At 46.0% G+C, this 9,445-nt stretch overlaps 1 long non-coding RNA gene across 1 annotated transcript; it reads left to right on the top strand.

Annotated features, from left to right (window-relative positions):
• Positions 1-4,105: 4,105 nt before the first annotated feature.
• Positions 4,106-9,445, top strand: LOC149870486 (uncharacterized). The gene is made up of 3 exons (XR_016440453.1): positions 4,106-4,442; positions 8,023-8,107; positions 9,394-9,445. It is a non-coding gene; the product is annotated as an uncharacterized LOC149870486 (long non-coding RNA).

Consider the following 9,445-nt stretch of genomic DNA (forward strand, 5'->3'; position numbering starts at 1 on the left):
CAGGTTTCCCTCGCCAATCACTGAGGTTAGGTTCCTGAAAGTTCCTGTGGTTGGCAAAACCACGGTTGGCAAGACTTAAAAGGCTTATGGGGAAAATGGCAGGTGGCAGGCTGATGCATGGGCACAGAAAATTGTGGTTACTCAAAACTGTATAATGTGGTAGCCAAAATGGTATATAGAATATTAAGCATGGATACGCAAAACCATGGTTGGCAAGGGAAACCTGTACAGCCAGTGTGCTCATCTTTTCCCTGACAATCAGGTACTAGCTTCTTCTTTTTTTCACTTTCACTTTGTTAATAAATCAAGAAAAAAATTAGTGCTGGGTCCTTTTAAAGCTACACTGTAATCATTTTAATCAGAAAAAAATTATTTCTAAAAATGTGTGACAGTGAGATCTGTTATGGGAAGATTAATATATGCAAATATAATACAAAAGTATTTTAATAATATTAAAATATACCTGGAGTTCTTTGTTATGAAGACAACTGAAGAACCAGAAAGATTAAAGATAGGTTCATTTTGGAGAAATAAAAAAGAAATCAAAAGCATTTAAGCTAGAAGGAGAAGAAGTATCTGCTATAGCAGATTTTAAGAAAAGGGAAATCATTAGTACCCATGTTTCGGAAGCTCTAAATTACATTGTTCAAAGTGAAGCATAGAGTTTTCTTCAGATATAGAAGGCTTAGGTACTGCTACAACATACTGGGAATTTGCCTACTTAATATCACAGGTTGTGCAGACAATAGATAAGTTATCCACATGACAGACAACCACATGAGAATTCATGACCATTTAGGAGATTGTGAATACTGGAGGCCGCACTTCTACTTTTTAGAGAAAATATAAGTTGAATATTTAGGGCTTTCTCTTTCAAATAATTCTCTTACATATGCCCATAATTCCCTCACCCCACCCCTGAGATTTAGTTCAGACAACTGCAGTGAGATAAAGGCATTAGCTGCATGACACTCATCAACTAGAATGGAGCTAAAAGAGCATTTTAGCAGTTCTATTTCTTAAGGCAGGAGTTGTCAACTTGAATGACTGAATGCAGATTGAAAGTCTCCAGAGAAATATTGGCCCTTCGTATGTGTGAGATGCTTTAAATATAGTCTCCCCTTGACACGCATTTGGCTTCTTTGTTACTGCTGCTATTAATCATTTTACAGGATGTTTGACATAAACAGTTCCTAAAAGAAATATATATATAAGTAAAGAAAAGAGGTTTTATTCTGTCTTGGATCAAATCCTGACAAATCCCATTAACTCTAAAAGTAAATCAGGGCAGATTTTGGTCCAAACAAGGTCTCTGCCCAGTAAAACACTTTAATAGAAACCCAAGTTCCATGTGCAAAAATGTACCTGTAATTATATATTGACTTTTGTGCATGCAATTATGGAACTTGTACCTGTAAATTGAATGCCTAAATATAAATATCTATTGAATGATGATTTTTAATGAAAAGGTAAAGACACAAGTTTTCATGACTTCACATACAAACACTGAAAACTTGGCCCTTACTGATTTGTCTGCATTGCTGCTTTCTCTACCTACACAGATGCCCAAACCCTGTGTTGTCCACATTTATCACCCTTATCCAGGCTGTGAGAGGTAACTACAGCCAGAGCTGACAAAATACTCAATAGATACTCAAAATAAGCTGAGACTTGAATTTCTGCTTGCCAATTTTGCAACAACGATGCAACATAATAATTGGTACCTGAGTTAGAGTACAGAGAACTCCAGGGGTGAGCAATTATTTCAGCTGGTGGGCCAATGAATGAGTTTTGGTGAGCTATGGAGGGCTGCATGCACAAAAGGTTTCAAAAAATAATTTCTGTCCTGATTTATGTGTTTGAGTAGTGTATATAGAGGTGGTTGCATAATAGCTCAAAATAAAATCTTACTTTTGTATCTTATGCATGTGGTGGGGGATATATGGGGGTACATGGGGTGGATGTAGGGGGATATGTCTGTGTGGTCCCAGGAGCCAGCTGGAGGTGTAGGGTGGAAGGGGCAGATGCAGTCTGCTGAGCTGGGCTGAGCAGTGTGCAGGTGCAGTCTGATCCCCCTCTCCCCTATCTGGCCCGCAGCTTCCCCTGCAGTGCTCCACATGGGGCCCAGCCCCACCCACTCCAGCTTGCACCCACCAGTAGCATGGCCCTGGCCCCAGCCAGCGCTTATCATACCAAGTGGGTGTAGTGGGTGGAAAGTCACTGAGAGCTGGAGCTGGAGCCCTGCACACTGGGGCATGAACTACCTAGCTGCAGCTTCCCCCATGCCGCTGTTTCCCTGCGCTACCTGATTCCCAGAGTAGTGCAACAGGGGCAGAGGGAGGAGCTGCTGGAAGCAGAGGGAATCAAGCAGTAGCTGGACAGGTGCAGCGGCAGCAAGAGCAGCCCCACTGGGAAGCTTTGCATAATGGCCAGGGCTGGGGCAGTGCTGTCGGTGGGAGCACAGTGTAGGCTGCTGAGCGTGGGGCTTGGCCCCCTGGGGAGCACCGTGGGGGCAACCATGGGAGTGGTACCATATAGTTGGACTATAGCTAATGTAGTATCCGAGGAAAGGATAAATAAGACCAAGCGGTAAAAGGACAACAGGATGAAATGCAACATGCCTGTTATCTTTCTTTAATAAGATAACTGACTTATAAAGCAAAGAAAATGCAATAGAGCTCATGTTGGGACTTCTATAAAGCATTTGATTTAGGAACTGCAAGAGACATTTTCAGAAAAAATAGAGGAGATAGTAAAGGAATTGTAAGTTTGGTAAGGAGTTAACTAAAGGGAAGGTCACAAAGGGAAGGTGTTGATAGGGAAAGATTGGAGGGAAGTTAAAAGTGGAGTTCTTTATGGATTAGACATGATCCCAATCCTGTTTTACTATTTTCAGGTATGACCCGGGCCTAAAGAAGTGTACTAATGAAATCTGTTAACCAAAAACAATGCTCGGCAAGGTCATCAATATAGAGAGACTGGAATGTTTGACAAGAACTGGTTGGCTTGAGGATAGGTGTGATAAAAATAATTGAATTAATTTTAATATTTTAAGTTATAAAATCATGTGCTTAGGGATCAACAGCAAGAATTTTCACTCTAAGCTGGAAATCTATCAGTTGGAAAAAATAATGGAGAAGAAAGTCCCAGGTGTACTGGTTGATCTCAGGATTGTTAGGCTCCCTTGTATGTTGATCATGAACTTCCCATGTATGCAAATATAGGAGAGTTATTTCCAGTAGAAACAGTAAAGTATTAATGCTGTTGTGTAAAGCTCTGGTTAAATACAGATGCTCTGGTTAGATACCTGTGCAGTTCTGGTCTCACACCTTGGCAATGCATAAGTGGTGCACACGGGTGCACGTGCACCTGCTGAGATTGGCGGTGCCCTCCCCCCCCCCCCCCCGCGATTGGCTGCTGCCAACGCTGCTGGTCGGCACTTGCCAAACCCTCCCGGCCCACCGCCGTGGCTGCGGCTGCCTGTGCGACCTGCCCGCCCCCGTGGTTGCCGTGCCCCCACCCAGCCTTCAGGGGCATGTGTCTTTCATGGTCTCACATGTTCAAAAAAGATAAACACAAAATGGAATAGGTATAGAGAAAGGCTACTAGGGAATAGAAAGTTTATCATATACAAAAAGACATAAAGACTCAGCATATTTGGCCTTGCAAAAGGGATATTATGGTTCATTAAAAATAATTACATGCATAAATGAGGGGAAAGAAATATTTTAGTTGGATGACTCGGGGGGGAGGTCCTGCAAGACTATGCAGCTGCAGCGTCACCAGCACTACAAGGTGTGGACCATGGTGCCACATGTGAAAGACAAGAGCGGAGACAGCCTGACATCCCCTCAGCTCCTGGCCCAGCTTGGCCGGTGGGGGACATCGAGAGGCCTGTGCACTTTCCCTTCACCTCCCTCAGGACCTGTCCAGGTCCGTGGGTCCAATCCTGGGCCCTGAAGAGACAACACCCCCTCGCCACACACACACACACACACACACACACAAAACCCCCCCTCGCCCCGCAACCGAGGCCTGTGTAAGGGGCTCTCATCACTGGGGCACGCGCGGGGGCAGCAGGCTCCGCCCCCTTCACCTCCGTCCCGCACTTGGCTCCGCCCACGCTGGGCCAGGGCCCCTGCCTCTGGCGCCACAGTGGGGGCGGGGCTCGGTCTCCGCGTGAGCAGTCTGTGCGGTCACTTCCGGCGTGGCTGGGTTGCTAGGTAACGCCGGCGGGCAGTAGGCGAGGGGCTCTGGTCCAAGTGTCCACCGCGCGGCCGCGCAACTCACCGCCGGGCCGAGACAGGACGAGCCGAGACGAGCGCCTCCCCTGCGGGCACACGAGCGAGGGGCCGCGAGTCCCGGGCAGTGCTGCGTCGCGCCGGGAGAGCCCGCCCCGAGCCATGTCCCGGCCCGCGGCGGCCCAGCGCAGCGCCTTCCAGGTGCGTCTCGGCCCGCGTGGCAGAGCCAGGCACACCCGCACCTCCTGCACTCTGGGGTCAACGTGTGTATATGTTTCGGGGAGGAGGCAGCACCGTACCTAGACTCTTGGCGGCCCCGGAGGAACTTTCAGTATTCGGGACCCCCTTCACTGATAATAATTCTTTTCACCATTTTCGGGTCCCCTTTCTGTCCTATCCCTGGGTGGCCACCGGTTCGCCCATTTCTGTGTCTGGCCCTGTGTTGTGTGAGTGCGTGTGTTTCAGGTTGACAGTTTCCTAGTGCCATGGATTTGGGAGTATCGGCCTCTTGTGCACTAATGTATGGTCACATGTATGGTCTATACACCACGTAGGTATGGAATATGCACTAATGTATAGTCACATGTAGTCACTGCAGTGGTCTGTTGCCCAGACGGAGATGGATTTAAATGGCATTGTGTGGCGGACACTACACAAGGCCATTTAAAGGGTGCACAGGGGTGCACTGTTTAAGTGCACCTCTGTCCAATGCACTGTGGGCAGGGCACCCTATGAGAGCCTTGTACAGGTTTCCCTCACTGCATGCTGTACACATGTTCATGGAAAACGGTGCATAACTCAAATTCACATAAAGGAAACCCACTTTACAAAGTAACAAATAGGGATATGTTCTGAGACCTCTACTGACCCCCAGAGCCATTTCTACCACTTTTAAAAGACAATTTTGGTACTCACCAACAACAGATAGTACACACAAGCATAGGGCACTGTCATAATGGGGATGGCAACTGCATAAACATATGTCACAGACAATGAGCGAGGAGCACAGATCCACAGAGGAGACTATATTTTGGTGTGTGTCACTTCCACAATGCGCAGCAAAAAGCATCTGACTGCAGGCTTCCACCACACAGATCGCATAAGAGTGCATTTACCTTGCATATACCAAATTTTTGGTATTAAAAGGGTCATTGCATAAGAACGAATTGCACATGCAGAACCCACATAAAGCAAGGGAAACCTGTAATTAGCTTCCCACTGGCTAGCTTTCAGGGGGAGGGGTTGAATCTTCTTGCTGCTGCATGTACCCCTGATGGAGACATGGGGAGCATGTCCCGCCCCACCCCCGGATTTTTGTGCATGGCAAGGGCAGACTGCCCACTATGGGTTTGGGACCAGGGGCTGTGCCGGCTTCTTGGACTGAGCCGGGGCTGGGCTTGGAGCGGGCAGGTGGTGGGTGGGCTCAGCTGTACAGGGCAGGTGGTGGCGGTGCTGGGAAGGGTGGATATGGGGAATTTTGGTGTGGCTATAGCCCTCCAAGTCCTCTCTTAGCACTGTCCCTTCTCAGGGCACTCCACTCTGCTGCCTTTCCCTCAGGAGCCCTCCACTGAGGAGTGGGTAGGGAACATGCAGCCAGTGCAGGGCTCCTGAGGGAAAGGCAGCAGAGTGGAGTGCCCTGAGCAGGGGCAGCACTGGGGGTTGAGGGCTATAGCCACCCCAAAATTCCTCATAGCTACTCTTCCCAGCACTGGCACCTCCCCCCCATGCCCTGTACACAAATCTGGGGGGGCACGTGCCCCCAGTGCCTCCCCTGAGGGTGTGCACAGCAACAGAGAGCTGTGCCCCCTCCCCACCCTGTTGTACCCCCTTATTACCCCCCTGTGTCCCCTGGATGAGCCTCCCATGGTTCCATCCCACTCCTAGACCGAAGGTCACATTCACTGCCCTGGTTGGGCAGTGCCTGCCTCTGCCCCTGCCCCTGCCCCTACCCCTTTCCTCACTGTGGTGGCCTTAATCTGCCTCCCTACCCCTTTTCTCCCACAGGCCACTTCCCTCCCACAGACTTACTGGCAGGCACGACTCTCCCAGCTGCCCAGCTTCATTCCTGTAACTCTGCTATTGGATCAGTATCTGTCAATATAGCTGGCTAATAATCAGCTATCGGTATTGGGCAAGCAACTCTTTATTGGTGCACCGCTAGTTTTTTATGTTTATCCTTTAGCAGCTTCACTTACTTCCTTCAGTGACTTCCTTCCGTCCATCAGTGACTTTAGCAGCAGACTTCCTTTATTTCACTACCTAGCCCCTAGCCACAACTCCCACTCATTGCTTCTCTACCTCGTATTTCACTACCCAGTCCCATCATTAAACTCTTTGCCCTGCCAGCCTGATGCTCCCACCCCGCCAACAGCCCATCTTTCCAAAATACCCCCCCCACCTAGAGCAGGGGTAGAAGCTAGGGGTGTGCGAAATGGGCCATATTCAATTTGGATTTGGCCCAAATCGGAGATAGTGATTCAGTTAGTTGATTCAGATCTCTGGCCCTGTGGCCGAATCAGAATCTGAAGATTCGATGCTGATTTGGAGAATCAGGGATTTGGGCACAGACACAGCATTAAATATTTTTTCTACATACCTTGAGGTAGCAGGTGCGGCTCATGAATGCTGAGATGGTGGGGCAGATGGAGCCTCCCACAGGAGCATGGGGATCCCCCCCCACATGCTCGGTGGTGAACTGGGTAGTGAACTGGAACTACTTCTGGTCCATTTCCGGGTTCGTGCAACAGGGGCCCCCCTGCACTTCCCCAGCAGACCTGGAAGTGGACCATAAGTGCTTCTTGTCCACTTCCAGGTCTGCAGCTGAGCGAGCTGGGGAGCCCCCCACCATGCTCCTGTGGGTCGCTCCATCTGCCCACCATCTCAGCATTCACAAGCCACTTAGTACTTTGAGGCATGTAGAAAAAACATTTAAAGTTGTGTCTATATCCGAATTGTTAAATCTTTCCAAATCTCTCCAAATCAATTTGTGGGGGGTTCTGATTTGATTCAGAGACATTAAAGGGTCTCCTGATTCAATTTGGATTCAGAGATTCAGCCACCAAATCGGGCTGAATCTCTTCCAAATTGAATCAGCAACTGAAGCTTCACACAGCCCCAGTAGAAGCCTGTCCTGGCTCATGAGGCCTGTAGCAGCAACTCACAGCTGTAGATCCTAGTCAGACCCCTCTGCTCACCAGCTCTGTAGTGGCGGGTCAGGGTCAGGGACAGTTAGAGAAGGTTTTTAGCCTGAACATGTGACTACTCTAAATTCAAACTAACTTTAATAGCAATCAGTATTTGAGAAGCTTAGTGTAATATGTAACAAAGCCCTTACTGATGCAGAGATGACTGCTTGTGTTTGCAGAGCTTGAAACATTAGTTCTGAGAAATGAATCTTCTCATTTATTTCAATAGATGCTAACTCAGCTGTTAGTGAGGTACTTCACCTGTTAATATTACTAATAATTTAATCATATGACATATTATGAAGATCTTTGTCATTGTTAAGGATGGATTTGAAAGCTATATTAACTTACATGCATAGGCTTTCAATAACACTGACACAGTTGCAAGTTGATTTAATGTTCTAAAAAGTGGTTAACCTGTAAACATTTTGGTAAGCACTACACTAGACCATTTTTACTTATCTGTCAGGTCTATCCTTAGTTGACTGGATTCATGTTTTTACTGTTTCAGAAGTTTTTTGGGTGGGAAATTAGTGTAGAACTTTAAGAGAGAGATCTTTACTTCTGAGCAAAAGTTATTTATTAAAATATTTCAGGATGAGCTACAAGAAGCAGTTTTTGCTCGTGCAGCAAGACAGCAAACAGCTTACTACTCAGATGGCTTTGACACCGATGAAGATGGTATGTTAAGCAGCAAGGCAGATGACTTCAAATGTATTTTGTCTATGTTCTCCACCTCCCTCCCTTCACTAAGGGAACATGATTGAATGTCCAGAGATTCCACATTTTAATCACACTTTAAATTATGAACCTTAAAGAATCTCTGTGACATCAGTCAGCACAATATTGTTGTTCACTCTCCATCAAAGTGTACAAGGATATCTTAAAGAGATGTTTCCTTTTTTTCCTAAGACAGCCTTAATAAATATCAACTAACAACCAGTATGGAATTCTATCTGCTTACTGTAATATGAGAGAGGCAGAGATTTTTGTAGATGGCATCTCTTATTGGACCAACTGAGTGGTTGGGATAGACTCAGATGAGCTTTCAGGTATCACAGTACCCTTCCTCGGGAAGAGTATTCATGAGGAAGGGTCCTGGGATACCCAACATCTCATCTAAGTTGAATGGATCATACAAAAATACTTGACTTACAATTCCTGGACCATCATGGCTACAACATTATTCAAACACTACCAAAACAAGGGCAATATGTGTGTTCTGTATGTCATAATATACTTTTAAAGATTTCATCTACATGAAGTCTGTTTCAGTTGTTATTTACCACAGTTATCCCTTAAAAATTCTTTGGCCTGAATTGGCATTCCTTCATGCACATACTGCACAGCAGGACTCATCCTCTGTTCAACGTGTTACGGTGTTCTTTAGGATTTGAACCCTGAAAAAGCTCAGAGCCATTGTTAGTAATGGGGGTAAGGTTGCATAACAAGTTTTAACGAATGAAAACTATGTTTTGGGGAACTGCAAAACATAGGGGACAGGACCATGTCTTATTTGAAGAGTTTATAATTTAATTTTAGATATGACACAACTAGTGAGTGTAATTGGAGCGGATGTGGAATCACTAGGATTCCAGTAATAAGGTTCCATGGTTGCTCATTACTAGTAAGTGCCCATCTTTGTTTATTTGTCACTTTTTTTGCTTGTAGTAGTGGATATGTGAGGTTTTGAGTAGTGTTTTGAATCTGGTGACAGGTGGTAATTTAATTTATTAAAGACTGCAAGGATTATTTTGCATAAGGTCCAGAATGGAAAAGGCAGGATAATGACTGAGAGTGAAAAAAAGCAGAGTATAAAGCTTTACATTGTTCACTGTTGGAGTGATGGGGAAGACAGTGATATAAGCTAAGGTTGTGTGAATAATATATTCTTTTAAAAAATCCTATATTCCTATAAAACATGAAATACAAATTCAGTACAGAAGTTGATAATATACCATTTTCAGGTACCGTGGAAGAACTTCCTGAAAGTATATCAGCTGTTGAAAATTCACTTAA

This window comes from Crocodylus siamensis, chromosome 2 (assembly GCF_052110815.1).
Source record: "Crocodylus siamensis isolate JL-2025a chromosome 2, ASM5211081v1, whole genome shotgun sequence".
Taxonomy (NCBI): domain Eukaryota; kingdom Metazoa; phylum Chordata; order Crocodylia; family Crocodylidae; genus Crocodylus; species Crocodylus siamensis.